Source organism: Lynx rufus, unplaced genomic scaffold (genome assembly GCF_022079265.1).
Source record: "Lynx rufus isolate CCGP_SWC_20201006 ecotype Redwood Valley unplaced genomic scaffold, mLynRuf1.p SCAF_9, whole genome shotgun sequence".
In the NCBI taxonomy this organism is placed as follows: Eukaryota; Metazoa; Chordata; class Mammalia; order Carnivora; family Felidae; genus Lynx; species Lynx rufus.
The window spans coordinates 69,364,703-69,385,811 of record NW_025814897.1 but is presented as its reverse complement, the minus strand read 5'-3'; the positions used below and the strand labels follow the sequence as shown (position 1 = coordinate 69,385,811).

Sequence of the window (21,109 nt, the reverse complement as noted above, 5' to 3'; positions counted from 1 at the left end):
TATAATGTCATGGGAGAATGTGTCCCTGAAGCTAAGTGGGGAAAGGTATTAATAACACTACATGAAATAAAAGCCCTCTCGTTCAGTTAACCACATTTGTCAGCTGTAGAGCTGGTTGTAGAATTCGTTTGTGCTGCCTTACTTTGCAGACATTCTGCATAACTGAACCTCTTCAGACAAGACAAGAGCTTTGTCTGTTCCCCAAAAGCCTCCCCGGCACCCAACACACCGCTGGGCACACAGAAAGAACCAATGAGACAATAACACAGCCTCTGGTGACAGAGAGGGACCGCACCCCCCCAGATCTCCCCTGGCACAGTAAAAAACTGGCAGCCCTAATGAGGATCAACCCAAGAGTGTCCTTGTGGAAAGCTTGTCTGAGGATTCTGAAGACTCCCTCGGCACTGCCTAGAAGGTTCCTGTCATCATGGCTCTGTCCGTGCATGTCTGTTAGGACCATGCAGATCAGGGTCACCACTGGAAGGCAAAGGAATTGTGGGATCCTGGGGCTGGGAGATTCCTCTGGGTCATCTGCTCCTACCGCTAGAAGCCTAGAGTCTTATAAACGTAACCAAGCACTTATAGAATTAAGGAAGCAGTCCACTTTATCTTAAACCATATTTAAGAATGAAAAGGGGCGCCTGGGTGGCTCAGTCAGTTGAGTGTCTGACTCTTGATTTCAACTCAAGTCACTTGATCCCAGGATCATGGGATCAAGTCTTATGTGGGGTTCTGCACTGAGCATGGAGCCTGCTCGAGATTCACTCATTCATTCATTCTCTCTCTCTCTCTCTCTCTCTCTCCCCCCTCCCCCTCTTTCTCTCCCTCTGCCCCTTTCCCCTGCTCACACACACTCTCTCTCAAAGGGAAAAAAAAAAAAACACAAAAAAACAAAAGACCCTCCTTATTTGGAGCTTCTTAGAACTTTCATCCCCAGGTTCTCCTTGTTCCTCTTCACATGAACGAGGCTATGCACGTGACTGACTCTCAGATATTAACAACTTTCAGGTCTTCCTGGAGTTGTACCTAGGCCAAACTTCCTCTGTTCCTGTTACCTGTGGCAGCTTTTGGAACACTACCACAGCCATCCGGTGAGCATCCTTTATCTAATTTCCTTTCATAGGCTGGAGCCCAGAACCGTAGTGGTGCTCTTCCTGTGACAAGTCCACAGCAGAATGAGTCTATCACCTCCCTCATCCTAAATACCCTACTTCTGTTAATGCAGCCTAAGACTGCATTTGATTTTGGGGACCCACAATAAACTGTCAATTTATGTCACTTGAACTCCTAGAGGTCTTTTTCATATAGACTACTCCTCAGATATATCTCTCTACCTCTGTGCCCAGTCTTTTTGTGCACAGTTGGGATTTTTCAGATCTAAATACAGAAGCTTACATTTATTGCTACTGCATTTCATCCTGTTAGATTAAGTTTATCATTCCAGCCCGTCAGGATCCTCTCACATCCTCATTCTTGTCTGAACTTACGCTTTAACCACAGGAAAAGGACCTCTAAATTCAGGTTTAAACTGCTTCTCTGAGCATTCTGTTTCAAACTTTTGAGAACTACCAATATCCCCTGTAGGGTCCTCGGGTCTGCTTCTCCATCTCTCAAATGGTTGTACAGATTTTGCAATTTGTCTCAAAGGCTCGCTGACAGCACAGCCCGGCCAGGAGTGCCTCATTACCAGAAGCCAGACCTAAATGACAATGTCTGCAGACGAGCCAAGCATCCTCTAGCCCAGGGCCTCACTGTGAGCCCTGTTTAGGGCTGTCTGAGTGGTCAGAACAAAATAAATCCAGGGTTCTATATTACATGCAACTTCACCCGAACCTTGTCCAGATGGCAGGAACGTGCCCTGCCCCCATACCCGTCTTCTGTGAAAGCAGACGCGGTTGTGTGACTTGTGTGACACGTAACCTCCATAACTGATTTCCTATGGCATGTGGTCCCGCGGGGAGATGAACATCCAGGTCAGCCACATTTGACCGTACACAACCCTGCGGTCTGTGCGAACGATACCCGTCGGAGCTAAATGATGTCAAATCAAACTTCTCAACATTACCCTCTCTACAGCAGGGCCTCGCTGAGCACCTAGCATGCGCAGAGCACTACGCGACAGCCACCAATTCACTGAAGCTTGTCGTGACTCTCACGTCCCTGTTCTTTGCGTAAGATCACCTTTCGAAACCCTGCGTTCTTTCTTTCATACCACGTTTGAAGCCGTGAAGGGTAATTAACTTGAGGTTTCTGTGTGTTTCTTGCCTCCACAAGGGGTACCGCTGATGCGACTTTTAAATTCAGATTCAACTAACTCTGAGCACCCACCTGATCTAGTAAGTACAGTGTTTGTTAATCACTTTATTTTGTGTGAATTTTTTAATCACCATGCGGGCAGCTTTGTACGCAGAAACACTATTTGGGCTTACCTGGCTTTTAAAAATGGATATTTTATTCATTTATTTAAAAAACAAGGGTGCCTGGGTGGCTCAGTCAGTTAAATGACCAACTTTGGCTCAGGTCATGATCTTGTGGTTTGTGAGTTCGAGTCCTGCATCGGGCTCTGTGCTGAAAGCTCAGAGTCTGGAGCCTGTTTCAGATTCTGTGTCTCCCTCTCTCTCTCTGCCCCTTCCCACTCAGGCTTTCTCTCTCTCTCTCTCTCTCAAAAGTAAACATTAAAAAAAAAAAAACAGATGTAAACACTCTATCTAGTTCATCCTTAAGTTTTAAGCTCAACTTACATATCTTATAATTTTTATAATCACTTTCAAAGGGCCATTCAAATAATGTTTGCTCCATTTTACAAAGCTAATTGAAAGTCCTTTAAACGTTTAAAACCGGGTATTTAACTTAGAATATATTTAATTCTTTTAATTATTAGAATTGTTTGACTGAATTTCCAAAACCTTCCCTTAAACAACTCTTAGAAACCTAACGAATTATCTTAAGTGTTCTAATACTGCTTACAATTCTAGTAAGACTTCAACCCTCCCTCAAATCAAGTCTAAACCAATTACCTCATTGCACATTTTAATTTGGAAATAAAGGCTCACCTGTGGCACGGGCCAAATTATTTTCAATAATTACCTGAAACATCAAATGTGTATAAATCCTCTGAGTCAAATATTAACATTATAGCTTTGATTCTATTAAAATCTTCTGTTTTCAATTCTAAATCTGCCCAGAATTAAAATATGCCTACCATTACGGAAACAAGGATGACATTCCAAATGACCGTGGGGTATCTATTAGGCACCCCGGGGTTGTACATATTTTGGGGAAATCAACAAGGTTCTGAATGGATCTTGGTCAGTGACCTTGACAAGAACATCTGAGCCCTATTTATATATATTTCTATAGTACGGCTTTCCAAATGGGGTGGATCCATATAGTCCAGAATTCCCTTGCCAAGGACTGGGAGCTTGGGCACCCACAATCACCGATGTAACCGGCAGCCAGCCTCGGGTCACACAGCATAGTCTTGTTTTGCAGTCATGATCAGAATGCCGGGAATTGGAAATGTTAACCCCAATTTTTCTCTTTCTTCTAAAACACTCGCGAGTGTGTGTGTGAGCATGCACGCACACACGCGCGCGCACACACACACACACACTCAGTGGTCCAGTAACCTTACATTACAAACAGGACTTTCAGTAAAGGTAATGGCAACGTTAAGCATACATGACATTCCTAAACGAATCCTACTGGCAGGTGGGGACCACCTCTTTGCGCCTTTTTTTTTTTTTTCAACGTTTATTTATTTTTGGGACAGAGAGAGACAGAGCATGAACGGGGGAGGGGCAGAGAGAGAGGGAGACACAGAATCGGAAACAGGCTCCAGGCTCTGGGCCATCAGCCCAGAGCCTGACGCGGGGCTCGAACTCACGGACCGCGAGATCGTGACCTGGCTGAAGTCGGACGCTTAACCGACTGCGCCACCCAGGCGCCCCTCTGCGCCTTCTACGATGCCTGCCTGGTGCATCAGGGATATAAAGAGAAGACAGACTGCCTGCCCACAAGGAGGTCACGGGCCAACACAAAAGCTAAGATAAAAGCGCCAACCAGCTCCAAGGGTCACACTAGGACTACCGCCATGGAAGAGGGTCTGATAACATACACGGACAATCGGACACAGTAATTTAGGAAGTCTAGAAAGCTGTCCCCAAAGTACCGGAACATCATGTAGGCTTTTAAGGACAGATGATACTTTCTCCCAAGTTTTATTATGAAAAATTTCAGACGTACAGAATTTTTTTTTCTTTTTTGCAGAATCTCACAGCACACACTACGTACGTACCCACCTCCTTCGCTTTTTCTATACTTGCTTCGACATGCCTTTCCGTTCCTCTGCCCATCTGCCGAGCTCTTATCTTATTGCTGCGGTTGCGTTTCGTGTTGCGGTGGTTTCCGCAGGCATGGGAACACTTTTCCTAAGACTTCAATGTGAGTATCATTAACTGAAGTGCTAGGACGGATTCTGTCAGGCGGAATGGAGGGGCATGGGAGGAAGGCCATGCCACACGGAAGGGCGGCATTTCCTTACACACAGAAGCAGGAACGTGGAACCCCACAAAGCCACACCTGCCGCTCCCTTGACTGCCCCATACTTCCTTTCTGGGCCCGAGAGTTTCTGACCCGATAGTCAGCGCCCACAGCATTCACGCCTCACCTTCACACTTCTCTATCAATATTTGTGATACCTTATAGAGCTCAGTGCCAATGTCACACTTCACCACTAAGTGTCATTATACTACAGCTACTCTGGGGCATAAAATGTCCGTTAGACACCTACACCCCCTTGCTTCTTTAAGCCTGAGGCTCGGCAGCTGTGGCTGCCCTTGCTTTTCCCACAGGCAGCGGGCAGCAGCAAAGACAGACAAAGCCCGACTCGTCACTTTCCTACCGTGATCCTCACCAGGCACCGCAATCCAGCCTTTATTTATTCTTCCTTTCTCTTAAAGCACATAACAGCGTTGAAAGTGAGCCATCATCGCTGCTCCCGTGCCCCGGATGGCCGTGCAATCTCCCGCTAAAAGGGACAACAGGGAGCAAGACTCCAGCTGAAAGGCGAGGAGTCTGCACGGGGCTTGCCTTGCCCAGACAGAAGACTGGTTAACGTTGTTGTGGGCTGGGTGTGTGATGGGATGTGGCCTCAAGGTCATGTTTGAGGCCCAGCAAATGCAGGGTCTGTGGCTAGAAATTGTAGCCCAGAGACACTGGGCTTTCACAGCGTAAGAGCCACTTTGTAATTGAACGGAGGCAGGGAGCCACAAAGAAAGAAGTAAGGCACGGAACCTCCTCTTAATGGCTGTAGCCGGGGTTCAGAGGCAAACTCACACCAGGGGAGGGCTGACCACCCCAGGGGCAGGGCAGGGGCTCTGGTCACTGCACACTGGCCCTCTCCTTGCTGGGAGGGATACCTGAGGATCCCCCACGTCTCTTAACCACGTAGAAAATCAGAAAGGAAACTCCAACTTCTCCAGACTGCTAGAACGAAGCCATATAAAATAGACGCTGATGCCATGGTTGTGACCTCAGGGCCTTCTTCCACAGCCCCTCACAAACCCTAACTCAGCTCAATGGCCCTACTGGCTACCAGAAGCTTCCCTGTTAACACCTTGAGCCTTCCAAGCTCTGTACCCGCACGCACAACTGCTTTTCCCTGTATTGCCCTCTTTTCTGCACATCTGGATTCTGCTCATCTTTCAAATGCCTCGTCCTTCGTGAGCCTTCTGGATAGAAGAGGCCTCCCTTTTTCTTAAACATCCACAGCCTCTGACTTGGGCCTCTTCGCTGCTGGTTCATATCCTTTCTGTCTTATATTCTATTGTTTCGGTACATGCCATGGCTCCAACCAGAAGTCGCTGAAAATAAGAACCAGTGGTACTCATCTTTTCTCTGCTTCCCCCTCCCAGGCAGCTCAGTGTTTGTGGAATGAGTCACTGACAGGGGCAGAAGCAGGGCTGCTACCTCCCTGTGATCAATGCACTATGACACGGGATCATCAACATAAAGCGAACACAGAGAAGGGAAAGATGTCCCAGTGGAAAGAAGCACAGAAGACGCCTTCCGCAAGGTGACGAGACCGCGGGACGTGGCTCTGTCCTCCGACACAGGAGCGGCGCCCTACAGAGAGACGGTTTACGAAGTACTTTCTCGGGCAAGATTCTCTAAGGTGGTGGTAAAATACTTTGTAGCCACGAATCCCCCCCGCCCCCTTTTTTTTCCCTGTCAGCTGAGGTTCCTCTCAAGGAAAAATTCTCTTACGCTTTGAAAGTCAACACCAAAATGCACAAGTGTAGGGGACGATGTGGGCACCAAGGGACACGTCATACTCCTCCTGAATCTATGGGGAGTCTGTAGGGATGAACACTGCCAGAGGAGGCAGTCAAGGGTCTTTATTAACGAACCTGGGAGGAGTTAACAATTAACCTTGTTTTCCACATGGCTGCCATTGCACCAGCAACACGGGGAGGAAAAGGAGGCCTACTGAAGCTGGTCAGTCACCGTCTAGTCAGACAACTGATGGCACCTGCAGAGCACAAGCAATATGCCAGCATCACAGGGGGTATGAAGATGCCACTGCCTTCAAGGAACCTACACCTGTGAAGGACCCTCATGACAATGGAGTCCAGTCGCCCGGCCCGGGCCTGTGCCTCTCGTGCACCACAGCTGATGCGGCCCACGTATCCGAATGCTTCCGTGATAAATGCCTGCCCCTCCCACTTTGCCAGACAGGAAGTTCCACAGGAGCACCGGCCACACATTGGGGTCTGTGCATCACTGTACCCCTGGGGTCGAGCACACAGCAGGTCCTCAAGAGTAAGTACACACTGATGAACGACTGAATTGCAGGGATGGACAACCAGAATGGGAGGAGGGTACAAAGCTAAGCTTGGGGATAAAGGAAGGGTCACCAAAAAAACACAAAAAACAAAAAACAAAAAACAGCATCTGAACCAACCCCAGAGCACTCCCAATGAGGAAGTTCAGTGTCTCGGTTAATCCCTGATATAAATCATTGACCAAAAACCAGCACCAACGTGGAAAATCACCAGAAAGGGCCAGACAGCCTGTTCTGGGTTGTGAGGGGTTGGTGCTGTGTGTTCCCAATCTAAAGGTTTACAGAATGGACTGGTGGCCTTCAGGAGGTAAACACTGGCAAGTCCCTTAAAGAACCTGTGTCTGCATTCCACTCAGGGGCTTAGAAGCAATCGCCATAGCAGAAAGAATACAGAGGATGGCTATGTTAACCTCTGGCAAGTCGGCACTGACTCCTCACACCCCTTCAAAAGGCCTGGAGAGAACTCAAATCCCACTTCCAGGAGCTCCTACCAGTCAACGGCGGCCGATAACATTATCAAGGGATGGCCCCCATAAAACGCCGTCTTGTCCTTCCTCTTAGCGGGACAGCTGACAGACTGCACACTCGGAGTAGACTACAAGGGCCAAAGAGGCAAGCAAGTAAAACCGCCCAATGCTTTGTATGGAACACAGTCCTTCTACATTGGAGAGAAATCCTTGCTGTAATTATGTCTAGAAGGAAAATAAATATGAATGAAGTAAGCGTCTCTGGTGGTGCATTCTCTGCGAAGCGGTAAAGAGATGCTGGCTGATCACCTTTTAAATTCTCAAATGAATAGCTGAACTTTATACCCCTGTTCTGCCTAGTCCATCCTGTCCACGGCTACCTATAAAGCACAGCTCTGGCTTAGCCACGCTACTGCTTTAAGACCTTAATGGCCGACTGCCTACAGTCTAAAGGTCAAACCACTGCAGTATAGTATTCGGTGCTGTTCCACCATCTGGCCCCAACTTTGCGTTCTCATGACATACCACCTCCACCATCACCTGAATCCATTCTGCCACCATCAAAACGCACAATGTAGCTTTCAGTTCCCTGAACCGTCCTGCCATTCGGAGGTTTTGCTCACGGTTAGGACGATCCATCAAAAAAATCCTTCCAGGCCCAGCTCGGAGGGGGTGTCCTCCACGAAACCCCGTCTGAAAGACGCACAAGGCAGGGAACATGTGAAGAGTGAGCCAGAGAGTCAGGAGCCTGGAGCTCACCTCGCAGACCAGCGTCTGGGAAAGACCACAGTGCAACAGAGCAAACTGGTAACAGAAGATAGATAGTGTGAGTTATAAACACATCGCTCAGCATGGCTTGGTTCTGGCCGGGAACGTAGCAGAGAATCACCATTTTGCTCTGGGCCCACGATGCCTTACTTCTGCCTGTGTCAAGGCACGGCCCACATTCTGGCTCTAGTAAGACTCCTTGTGTAACAGACCATAAGCTCCTTAAAGGTAGGGTCTGTGTCTATACACACTCAAGGTGTAGACGGGATTGAATGGAACCCATGCTTGTTGCCCTTGATGGCAACCTAAACAGACCCCCTACCACAGGCTCTCAGGGAAAATCTTCACTTGTCTTTGGGGCATCTGCCTTTTCTTTCAAAGCCACATCTGATTATGTTGCTTTCTCACATCCACAGGTCCCTGGCCACTGCAAGAAAAACACACACTCCTTAGCCTGTACCCAGGCCTACTAGCCCATTTCTATAGATGGCTCCTCTATTCTAGCACAAAGAACTTTGGAGACTTCCCAAGGTCACTATCATGCTTTTCCGTACCTCTATGCCTTTGCACAGACCATATGTTCTTTCCCTTCTCCTTTGCCTGCAAACTCCTACTCATCCCTGTAAGCCCCAACTGAAGTATTTCCTCCCTAAGGTCTTCTGGGACCCATCCAGAGTGAGTCATTTTCTCATATGCCCAGCATACCCCCTGCTGCTCTACACGAGGATTACTCATCTAGGGGACTATTCATTCCCTGTCTAGGGCTATAACTGCTCCATAGAAACAATCTATCTAGTTCTCTCTGACTGTAGATCCAGCACCTATTAAGTAGGTACTCAGTAAATGTCTTTAATAAATGACCGAGTGAGGTCTCCTACACAGAGAAAAAATGATCTAGAAAAAGATCGTATAAAGTGGGCAGCACCAACAGTATCACCTGAAACCCGTAAGCCCCTTTACAGTTACGACTACTGCAATGACAGTCAGCAAAGTTTTCCAGACCCTCGTTCTGCTCTCTTAACTTGGCACAAGGGGGACCAGCACATGCCCCTTTCCTCCTCTCCCCTTCCTACTCACACCGACCTCCAAATGCCACAGGAATATGGACCTGGTCCAAAAGAAAGCTAATCTCAACATTAACCCAGGAGAGTCTTGTTAATGAAAAACTTTGCTAAGAACACTCTGTTTATTTATTAATTATTTGGCCTTTAAAGAAGTGTGAAATCCACACATGTGAAGTGCCAAAAACTGTTGGTTTTTCATGGAGAATCTTTAATGGTGGCAACGCTGCAGACTTGTTTTTGTTTTTGATTCCGAAGTAGGACTTGCAGTCTTGCTGGGGAAGTTGGACTTGTACTTATAAGCTGTGTGAGTCGGGGCGGCTTGCTTAACTTCTCTGGAGCCTTATTTCCTCACCTGTGAAATGGGGATGAAGTATCTACTCGAGAGGATTGTTGCATGCGTTAGCAATGACAGGGGAAGGGTCTCACCCCTCAAAGTGATCTTAAATGGTCCTGGAACTATTATGCAGTGTCACTGCACTTGGTTTATATGCTTTCATCGCTTGGAACGCGTATGTGAGGTTTCTCTGTCCAGAGTGCCATGCCACACAGCATCTTGTATAAACCTACAACGCTTCTACTTTCTGGGATCTTAACACCTAGCAGCTCTGCCACGCGGCACTGAAACCGTTCTGGACATCTTGACCGCATGCTAACCTGTCAAAAGGATGTGGCCACAGAAATTGTTTCCAAGTAAACGGAGCCCTTTATTAGGATATCTTAACATTAACCGGGCATCATGCAGGCTACTTACTTGCTATAATAATCTTTTAATTTAGAATGGATTGTTCATTGAATAAGATAGCGGGAATTAGGTTTTTGCCAAGGGCGAAGCGCGGCCAAAATTCTTGTAATCCGTGGCAGATTGTAAAATTATCTTTATGAACAGGCTGGCGGCATCGTATTAAATAGCACGTCACCCGCCGGATTTCCAGAAGTTAGTTCTTAGTGCAAATACAACCGTCACTAGAAGAATAAAGCAAGAAACTTCTGTAGCTACTAGGCGGCTGCCGTACAGAGGCACGTTACCCATGCACTCAGTCGAAGGGACACTCACGTGGGACCGCCCGCCGCTTAGGAAACATGCTAAATAAAGAGGATTCTAAATGCCCAGGCACTCGGGGATTCTTTTAAAAATAACATGGAAACCATGATCATAAAGGACATTTTAAAAACGGCACTCAAACTGAGGACATATTAATCTGAGGGCTAAGCGAAACGAAAAACCTACTGTGTGGTGGGTAGAGACGCAATGAGGTGGGAGCGAGGTGGACAACAGTGTGTGCTGAAGACCTACTGTGCGCCAGGGCCGCGTAGCGCGCTGTGCTTATTTGCTCGCGTGCGTCACCCTCGCACCTACCTTGTTCCCAGTTTGTGGATGCTGACTGATGCTCAAAACGCTCAGAAACCCACCCAAGTCGCCAAAGTGCTAAGTGGGGGAGTCGGGCTCTGGCTCCACCCTCATGACGCCCTGACTTTGGACCGACTGCTCTGAAGATAGCCTCGATACCCCAGTAAGTTAACTTCTCACAAGGCCACTACTAGGCGCTTAGTGAGAACACAATCTTACTAGAAGGGGGCACAACCCGGCCGTGAAGTGGACTGAATGTACACCACTTAACGTCCTCCATCCACCACCTACAACACAGGGTAAAACTCAACCCGTCCTTCTGCTTTCGAGTCCTTCCTAATCCAGCCCCGATGCACTCCCCTCCCTCGCTTGACGACCATCTGTTGAATACTTTCTATACAAAAGGCGCCGCACGAAGCATCGCAGGAGCAGTGTGGGAGATCCACTGGAACAGTACATATTCTCTGCCCTCAAGGGGCTTCGAGTACAGGAGGGAAACTGAGGCAGAAAGCCATACAACAGCAATAAAAGCAGGGCATTATGAGGATGAGAGGGACAACTAAAGAACAGTCTGAGATAAAAATCCAGACGTTTTCTCCCGTGGTTGCCACACTCTGTCATTCACGCAGCTGCGCCGGCCACATTCGACTGGTCGCAAAACCAAGAGCAGCCAAAAGCAGCAACACACGGGCCGATCATTAAGGAGAAAACAGTGGCCTACGCACTGGGCTTTCTACGTGAGATCGTGAACAAGCACACCAGAATACCTCTCTTGGTCGAGTTTCACATTCAGGAGAGTCAACCCCCTTTTATTCTCCTTTAAAAATTTCAAATTACCCAGGTGATATGCAGTATATGCTCCCTGTAAAAAATTAAAATGTTACATACACAAACCCACGTTTTTTGTTTTGTCTTCTTTTTTCCTTTTTTTCCTGTCACTCTCTACACATACTGTCATGTCATGTTGGGTTCTATTCCTTTCATGTGAATGACCTCCCCTCCCCTCCCCTCCCCACACCCCCCCCCCCCGCCATCCCGCCCAAATCTGCTGAAGGCTTATTTCTGAGTTACCAAAACCCAGGTCACATGGCACTTCCCAGTTCCCTGCCCGTTAGCCTGCTCTGCCCCTTCCGCTCAGCAGACTTTAGGTGTGCGTCCAGCACAGGGCTTACCATACTACACGCTGCTTGTGGGTGTTTCCACTTACCTTCTTTGACAAATTATCAGCTTCCTGAAGGCAGGGGACACCTCCTACTCCCAGTCTCCCCGAACCCCCAACTCCCGGCACAGTACTGAGAATGTGCTACTTCATGATAGCACCACTGCTGATTTTAGCCCCATCTTGAAAGGAAAAATATTTGAACAACTGTCATGACGGCACACAGGAGGTGGTGACTGAATGTTTTCTTCCAAGAGGCGGGAAGAGAGGGAGGAAGACAGAGCTGGCAGGACAGAAAATCACCGTGCTGGCAGATATCTGGGATATAAAGAGAACACGACAGGGGCTCCTGCCTTCGAGGAACTCACAGTCCAGGTGAATGCTGAGAGTGGCAAATACCCAAGAACCTTTCCTCTTCCCAAGCTCTAAGAAACGTACGAGGCACCCATAATCACAACTGAGATAGATACTGGGGAGGGCAAAGGGATGGGGAGGGGTTACTTTATTCCCTGGCAGAAAGCACCTGCGAAACCCACAGCCCTCCCTTCTTCAAAATGACAATGCTTTTCATTCCTGTAATCAAGTTCAGATTTACCATCCGGCCTCAATCCACCACCTACAAAGAGTATAACATTCAGTATCCAACAGAGAAAAACACACGTTCTAAGAAACCTCCCAACTTTTTCTTTGGTAGAATTGGTAAGGATGAACTGGATAAAACACACATGAACCAGCTAACCATATTCTGGGTAGCCACAGTATTTTTCAAGACAAGGAACACATACAGTCAACGTGGCCTCATCTGCAAGCTCATTCACCACACTCAAGTTTGATTTTAAGAAAAGGCAGAGCCCAAACTACTTCTGCTTACATGGCTCTAGCCTTGAAGGTTGCTTTGCAAAGATATCTCAGAGTGAAATTATCCAGCAAACCCTTGTGTGGATAGAAGGTTCCACAAGTCAACAACCGCTTAAGCAGTTTAAACCAACAAGCAAGATGCCCTCTATTTAAATGCTATGAGCGAATCTATTTTAAGCCTTTAAAAATCCTCTGGGCAGGTGTTTAAGCTGTGTACAGACTGAGCCTGCGGAGACTCTCGGGGTGGGGGAGGGTGGGCTCCACTCTCCATGCAGGCAACATTTTGTTCCGACAATCTTCCTGCAGCAGGTCATGTGACAAAGGCCAAATAAACAGCATCTGGGGATTTTCAATTACAGACCTTCGCCCAGCATGCCTGCACTGTAATCTCTACCAGATGAGGCTCAGGCCTCCCTATTTTCAATAATTCACACACTGTGTACACATAACATGACAATAAGGGCATTCATGGAGCGGCCTGATTCGCAGATCAAAGCTAGCAAAGGGCCAGCTGTAAGCATGCTCTACTGCTGGATGATTCGTGCTTTTCACAGGCTTGGAAAGACACTCTGCAGGACCTGGCAAGCTAGCCTCTTTCCTGTGCGGGATGCCGAGCAAACTCTGAGCATGAACCGGGCACAGTCTCCCCGGGATGGCCAGAGAGGCGACCGGACTCCATGCACAACCACAAGCACTGGGCAGCCTCAAACTCCAATCTGCCCTCCACAGGGGCTTGCCTTGGCCAGTGCAAGACCCGTGCAAGAGCTCTATTGCTCCAGGGAGCAGGTGGTTCTTGAAAACAAACCTGTTCTAAAAAGACAAGGCAAGGTTCCTGTACTTAAAGAAACCCCCCCGCCAGGTGCTCGAGTTTACAAATCCACTGGCTGTGCCGTTTCCATGTCGCCGTCGCACCCATACAAACGACTCGGGCACAAACTACATGGAGGGGTATTTTTAACGGCTGTCACAGAGCTTTCGGTCTGGGAAATGAAAGAGGACACTCTGTTGTTATTCCTGAAATCCCTACACGTTAACTCAATTAACTCGGGTGCACGCAGACCAATGCGTTTAGGCACTGTGGGCGTGTGAGCATGCGCGCCCGAGGGCTTTGAAAGCATTCAGAATGCTCGAGTCCACAACATTCCAAATACCCATCGCCCTGCAAGGAGAGCTGCTGCTGGAGGAAACCGGGACACTGATTCTTCGTATAAAGATTTCATACCCGTCAATCAGGGCAGGATCCCGGAGAAAGCCATAATGGTGACTTCCTCAGCAGCAAACACATGCTGCTCACCAGCTGTGGGCTGTGCATCCTTACCCTCTTTTCTCTCTCATTCAGAATGGTTTCCTCTTAATCACAATAATCCCAAAAGTGCTAAAACATATCAATCGTTGGGTAAGCCCTGCCTACAAAGGGCCAGCCGGCTGGCTTTTATGGCCTTGTCCAACAGCAGCTGATACTTCATTCAGTGACAAATCCAATTGAGCAGTTACAAGAGATTTAGCCTCCCTGAAAAAATATTGGGGTTGATCTGGCACTCTAAAGTCAGCACATGCTCCGCTGCCATATTGTTGCAGAGATTACGCTCTGCTGTCATATTTGGATGTCTACAGCCAACCGTCTCGCACCTTCTCTACCCTTGCCCCCCACGATCTAATGATGGTGGTGGTGGGGCAACAATGTAATCCCTGGATAAAAAGTACAGGCTACAACCATATTTGGAAACTGACTCAATGATGTGATTTTATCATCCTCACACACATGCACACGTGCGGGGATAATTGGCTCTACTTTTCCGATGGGAATGTCTAGCACGCTGGAGGGAAAAAACTATGGGGTGAAATTGATTTTACTCTAACTTTAGGGATCTAAGTCAGCTTTGAAGGGTGAAAAGAGATAAACAATGTGTAAAGATCTCACCCTTGGACTGAAATTCATCATATTAAAAACTCCTGCAGGACTAGTGTAAAGATCTTGTCATTAAATTTTGCACATTCGTTTTAGAAATCAGAATGTTAAAACGTAAGAAAAGCTTTAGGCCAGGGTGGAGAGAAGCACATAAACCGACAGAAAGAAAAATTAACTTTTGAATATTTAATATACTCAAAATACATATATTCTTTACAGATAATTATAAATGCAAAGTTAAGAGAATCTCTTAAGAAAATAACTTGGATAATTTAGCTATTAAAGGGACACGCAACCAACAAAATGCAGCTTTTAAGCAACACCACAAGGTAATTTACAAAATACAATAAAAGGGAAATGATCTAATAGGAACACGGGCTGATTATTCCTTTAATATTACGGCTTTGTAGTCAACAGTTGGTTATTTATCCCAGCTTTCACGATACCAAAAAAGTGACCACAGAGACATCTGGCTTAAAAAAAAAAAAAAAGTTTTCAGTGCCATAAATGAGACATTTGCAATTGTGGCTGGCAAGATATCAGTGATGGAATATTCCATACATGGAGTTCTTATTTCATGTGGTTTTTAAAACTTTATTCTCTACTCTGGATTTTTTAAAGCATAAACTGAAAATTAAAACAAAAACAAACACCCAAAGCCTGCAGACGGGAGAAGACATTAACTTCTGTGAATAACTATCCATTAGATTAATATTTTGCCAATGTCACTTGTCACAACAAAAGCAGCGGCATTTATAATTTACTCTAAGACTGGTTTAATTAAAATTCAAAAAACCACGACAAAGCTAGATTGAATTTCATTTGCCACATTGTAATTACTTACTTTGTAGCTCACTATAAACAATATTTTATTACGTCCACAAAAATGCACTTAAAACTAACAGTAATGCGGAGACATTGGGAAGAACAGATGAAGTAAGTGCTGTCACTTCTACGTTGAACAGAGAGTGACTTCCAAACTTTCCTATGACATAAGAAAGTGGGTCCCCATTTCCCCAAGCTGAGGGGACCTAGGAGTCTGCCGGCATTACCTTCCCTTAGAGTAGGGCTCGGACTCAGAACACAGATTTGGCAAAACCAGATCTGTGGACCTCCCTCCCAAGACCAAGGAGGAGTCTCACTTGGCTGAGACTCAACAATGAGACAATAGAGGCTGCCAGGCATGATGAATGACTTAAAGGCTTAAAACCACCATTTCCATCCTCCCAGATAAACAATTAGCTTAAAAAAAAAAAAAAATTCTGGAGGCAACTTCCAATACTGTTAATATATGCCTGGCAGGGGAGAGTTAGTTTAGTGAAATTAGACTTACTTTAAGGCCATTTGTCTGAGGCATTCTCTGAAAGTGCTTTACTGAAGTGGGAAGAAAGAAACCTTTCACTTTGGATAAAGGGCAAAGTTTAGAATTTTAAAAGTTAGAAAAGGCTCAGAAACATCTGAGTCTCCTAAAGCCACTATCAAGGTTTTAGATGTATTTGATTACTGAATTTTTCCATTCCTTCTTCCCTTATTTTAAATCCACATAATTCATAAAGGCGGCATAATAAAAAAAAAATTGCTTATTGAACAAGGCAGGCAGGCAGTAACACGATCTAAGCATGAAAGGAAACGGCCTTCACGCACCCTTGCCAGATAAAAACCAGTGGTTCTGAAACTGCACACAGGCCATTCTCTGGAGCTCGTGAGGCTCCAGGAACGAATGCCCGAGACGTGACAGAGAAATATCTGAAGAGTCAACCTGCATTTTTCTAGAATGAATTTACAGGACGGGGCAAGAGTACCTCCGGAAGTTCACCGAGCCTCCATTAATAAATGGGGTAGCAGTGCGGTTCCCATGACGACCGAGACTCCGACTCTAGGGAAAGCTTAGTGCACAGCCACCAAAGGTTTTCCCTCAAATCTCAACTTCCTGTTTGGAGGTGCTGACAAAACCAAACATACTTTTAAGCCCGGGGATACAGGGCAGGGTTTTCCAAAAAGGATTCTCCTAGCATTTGGCTTGGCCCATCGTGGGGTGGCCGCGTCACCGGTCTCGGAAACTCCGTCTTGCTACAGAGACTTGGAACACGATTTTAAAGGGAGTTAAGGGCCCCCAGAGAATGTTCTGTGGGTTAAATATACCTGCTGCAATATTATAATGTGTTATGACAAGTTATATATCATTGTAATAGGCTCCCATGATTAACATTAGTCTGACTGGTTTTTCTTTGCTCTGTAGAAGTGGTTTGAGGAATTCAGAGTCAGCTTGCTCACCAGAATCCAGCACCTGGGGAAAACGGACTGCATTTCTTTAACATATGTAACCTTGAGGCTGATACTTGACGAGGTCAGGACACACTTTCAGATGAGAGCTTTCCAGATTCCTCCACAGAAACGGTGGGGGGGGGGTGGGGGGGGTGGAAAAATACAGACTCTAGAACTGTGCCATTAACTAGTCACTGACTTTAGGGAAAGTCCGTTTCCCCAAAGGGCTAGTACCCTGTAATGCTATGATATCACAATGATGAGATCTAGCTACTTTTAGATTCCCTCCAAACACAAGCGGCCAGAGAACAAACAGAAAGCTCTGGTGTCCTCCTGTCCTCCACCCTCTGCCTCCCTCTGAATGCTGAAAGTGTGGAGCCTCCACGGCCCAAACCAAAGGAAGATGGCACGCTTCCCAGGAAATGCAAGTAGCTGCATGAAGGACAGCTACTATGAGAGCAGCGCTGGTCTGGTGGGGGGGGGGGGGGTTGGGATTAGAGGGATTCTTAGAAAAGCCCAAGAAAATTATAAAGTCGCCCTTCCAAAAACAAGGCAAAGCAAACATTCACCTTCGAGTTTCCCTCCGGGAATAGTGATGGAGGAGAATTAAGTGCAGTCTGTATGCTAAGGTGAGGACACACTTCTTAATCAGCACCCATCCTTGCAATCTCAAGAGCTGTGCTAGACAGAGCACAGAGATACTATGCTAAAGCCAATGGCTTCTGAGCACCCATTATGGGCATGACTTGGAGGCGGACAGCGAAGAGGACAAAGGAAGGAAAAGGTCCTGCTTCTGCACTCACAGAACTTACAATCTAGCTACCTAATGGTGTATAAGAGACGCAGTTAGGGAAAGACAAAAAAAGGCATATCCGTGGTGGTTAGATATTTCTAAGGGTTTCCTTTTTAATTCTGTTCCCCTTTTTCGCCCTTCCACATATGAATAGTCCGGACTTGGGTCCCTCTCTGGCATCCCCATAATAATGTTAACTTCCCCCACCTGGACTGCCTTTAGCCTGTTCTCATGCTAAAAGGCGTTAGGAGACAGTAACAAATTCCTGACAGCTACCACTGATAGCCTGAGAAGAGAGAAAGCATCCCAATATTCTGTTTCCATTTTTAGACAGGTCTGGCCCGGCAACAAACCGGCTGAAGGACACGGAGCGTAAAATTTCCAGAACAATCTCCCCCCTCCCCGCCATGAAAGCCATGAAGTTGCTACCTGGGGGAGCAATCAAATGTGGACCCCAACTCCGAAAACCACACATAATCTAATTCTGTTCCTCTCACGAGATCACATATAGGGAGCCACCGTGTACGTATGACCTCCCGTAACATGAAGCCTAGATCTCATTTTTTACCTCAGAAAACGGAGAAGCTTCCGATGCAAATAGGGCCCCTCTATCCTTGAGAGATGTGGAGCCAGCTGGGCACGCCTACAGACATACACAGCACCCCCAAACCACGTGAAGCACATGCAGAGGGGAGTCCCAATGACATCATCTCAGCCAAACCCAGGTATCAGGAGCCAAGAGACGGTCACTTAGGCCGTGAAAATGAAAACGAGTAAAAGTTGAGAAAGACCGTTACTCAGAAACAATCATCCCCATTATATGAGTTTTGATTGACCTTTCTCTGTAATTTAATTACAGACCTTTCAGTGTGAGTGAGCAGTTGGGAGGACTTATTTAGCTTGGTTTACGAAGCGAGTAGCCAGGGCAGCGGAGGCCCAGCTGAGGTTGCGTCAGTGAGACAGGCATGCTGAGAGTTAAGGCTGCATCCCGAGGACAATGCCAAGCGCCATCAGAAGTGCTCGAGGAGGGCGCCTGAACATCCTACCTGGGCTCTCGAAGGAAAATTCTAACTAGTGAATGAAGAGGAGCCGGGAAGGGGCTAATTGGAGGCAGGGAGGGGGGCAAGGAGGATGGAGCAACAATCCAGGGGAGCGGGGAAGAAAGCCTGAATTTGGGAAGTAGCCCGGAAGAAGCAAGAGAGGGGACTGGATCAAGGGCTGGCACTGGCCGGTCTTCTGGACACGTGTGGTATAGATGGAAAGGACAGATTTCAGGGGCAGCTGATCGTCTTGGTTCCAAGATGGTATTGCATCTTAGAAATGAAGAATGCGGGAAACACAGGCCACTGGAGAAAGGGAGGCAATCAGTTTCGTTTGGGCATCTAAATTTGAGGGCACAAAGAGATGCCCGCGGGGAGCCATCTGTAAAAGCAGCTGGATGTGCGAGGTGGGGGATTAAGAGATCCAGGCTGAGCAGGAGGTATGGGTCCGGCAGTCAGCCTCTTGGCTGATAAATAAGCCTGAAAGCAGCCAATCACACCAGGAAGAGTACAGAAGGAAAGGGGAGCTGGAGAGCACAGAGGGTTGAACAGAGGCGAAGGAGTCAACAGAGGAGGTTGAGAAATTGAAAAAAGAAATATACTTGGTCAAGTAGTATCATGGAGGGCAAGGTCAGATAAAGTTCCAAAAAGAGCCCGAAAAGCCACCCATTTAACATGCTAGAGAAAGGTCAAGTAGGATGAGAGCTGTGTGTTATGGGACACGTTAAATTACATCTCTTAAGAGCGACAATAAACACGCTCACAGACAAAAGTGGCTGTGGTTGTGGGTGTGCCCGCCCATCAGTCTGATGCAGAATGAGGCTTGTTGGAGACAGGGGTTCGCAAGTGGGGTTCCAAGAATCAAGGGCCCTTTGGAAGTTACACGACTCACATGGTCTCATGTGCTGGACTCTGGTCACTGACCTCGGATATGGGGGGGGGGGGGATGAATGGAAACAAAACCCAAGGGCAGTTACTGAATGGTGTGTGGTCTGGGAGAGAGTGTTGACAAAGCAGGCCTGTGTCCAGAAGCCCTCTGGGAGAGTATGTAAGGGAGGTGAGGCAGCGGGTCCACTTTCCCAGATGAGCAGAGACTGGGGAGTGCAGGCGACACCACTCTCTGCTCGCTGCCCGCAGTCTAGCTAAGAACACAAGAGAAGATAGTGAAAATACTGTGAAAATCAATTGGCTGCATGGAATTTACAGTCAAAAGCACTGTATGTTTCATTAGTATTTGTAGGTTGTGTGCTATATGTGCTCTTTGTTAGTGAAAATTTTAATCAACATATATGTGTGTGCATCAGTGAGTGTGTGCACGCACATGTGTGTTTTAAAACATCTGTCAGCAAAGGCACCTGGGTGGCTCAGTGGGTTAAGCGTCGGACTTTGGCTCAAGTCATGATCTCACAGTTCCTGAGTTCAAGTCCCACGTCAAGCTCTGTGCTAACAGCTCAGAGCCTGGAGCCTGTTTCAGATTCTGTGTCTCCCTCTCTCTCTCTCTGCCCCTTTCCCACTTGTGCTCTGTCTCTCTCTCTCTCTCTCTCTCAAAATTAAATAAACATTAAAAAAATTTTTTTTTAAATCTCTGTCAGGAGATCAGTGGCCAACAGCCCTTTTAGTCAGTGCTTCTAAAAGTTTCGCCAAAGGAGGGGCGCCTGGGTGGCTCAGTTGGTTGAGCGTCAGATTCTTGGTTTTGCTCAGGTCACGATCGACCGTTCATGGCATTAAGCCCCATTTTGGGCTCTGCTGTCAGCTTGGAATTCCCTCTCCACCCCCTCTTCTCTGCCCCTCCCCCAAATGCACACTGGCTCTCTCTCAAAATAAATAAATAAACTTTAAAAATAAATAAATGTTTCACCAAAGGGGCAAGGAGTTTCCTAAGTCAACTAGAGATGTCACATTTGAGTGACGTCTTGTGAGTTTCTCAGAGGTGATCCAAGCAACACCCACAAGTTAGAACCCCCCACAATCACATGTGCCTTCTTCTTCTGGCTCCCCATCCTTACATGATCCATTCGTCTGCAAACACACAATTGCATAAACATCTGTCCCTCGGGCTCATCCACACTTCTCCTAGGCCCTCACCATTTCCTTCCCAATCTTTCCCAGTAACCTCCTAACTGCTTCCTGATCTTCCATTTCCCCCACTCTGACCCTTCCTTAAGGCTACCACCAGAGCGGCCTTGCTTAATTAAAACAAAGTCTTCTCCCGATGTCTTCGGTGCCTCCTTCCAATCCCTGGGCTTTCAATCAGTGCAGTCCCCTGCAGCAGGGATGCCAGCTCTTGTTGCTACCTGCAGACTGCAATCCACATTTTAAAAAAAATATTTATTTATTTTTGGGAGACAGAGAGACAGGGTGCAAGCAGGGGAGGGGCAGAGAGAGAGGGAGACAGAATCTGAAGCAGGCTCCAGGCTCTGAGCTGTCAGCACAGGGCAGCCTGACGCAGGGCTTGAACCCACGAAATGCAGGATCATGACCTGGACTGAAGTCGGACGCCTAACTGACTGAGGCACCCAGGCGCCCCTGCAATCCACCTTTCCATAAAGCCTTCCACAACCTGCAACTGGGGTTTCTCTGCTCCTGCTCGTTGT

At 47.2% G+C, this 21,109-nt stretch overlaps 1 protein-coding gene across 1 annotated transcript in view; it reads right to left on the bottom strand.

The window, feature by feature from the left end:
* The window catches only part of TEAD1 (TEA domain transcription factor 1), a 177,510-nt gene that overhangs the window by 71,776 nt on the left and 84,625 nt on the right, over positions 1–21,109 (bottom strand). The gene's annotated exons all lie outside the window — the stretch shown is intronic.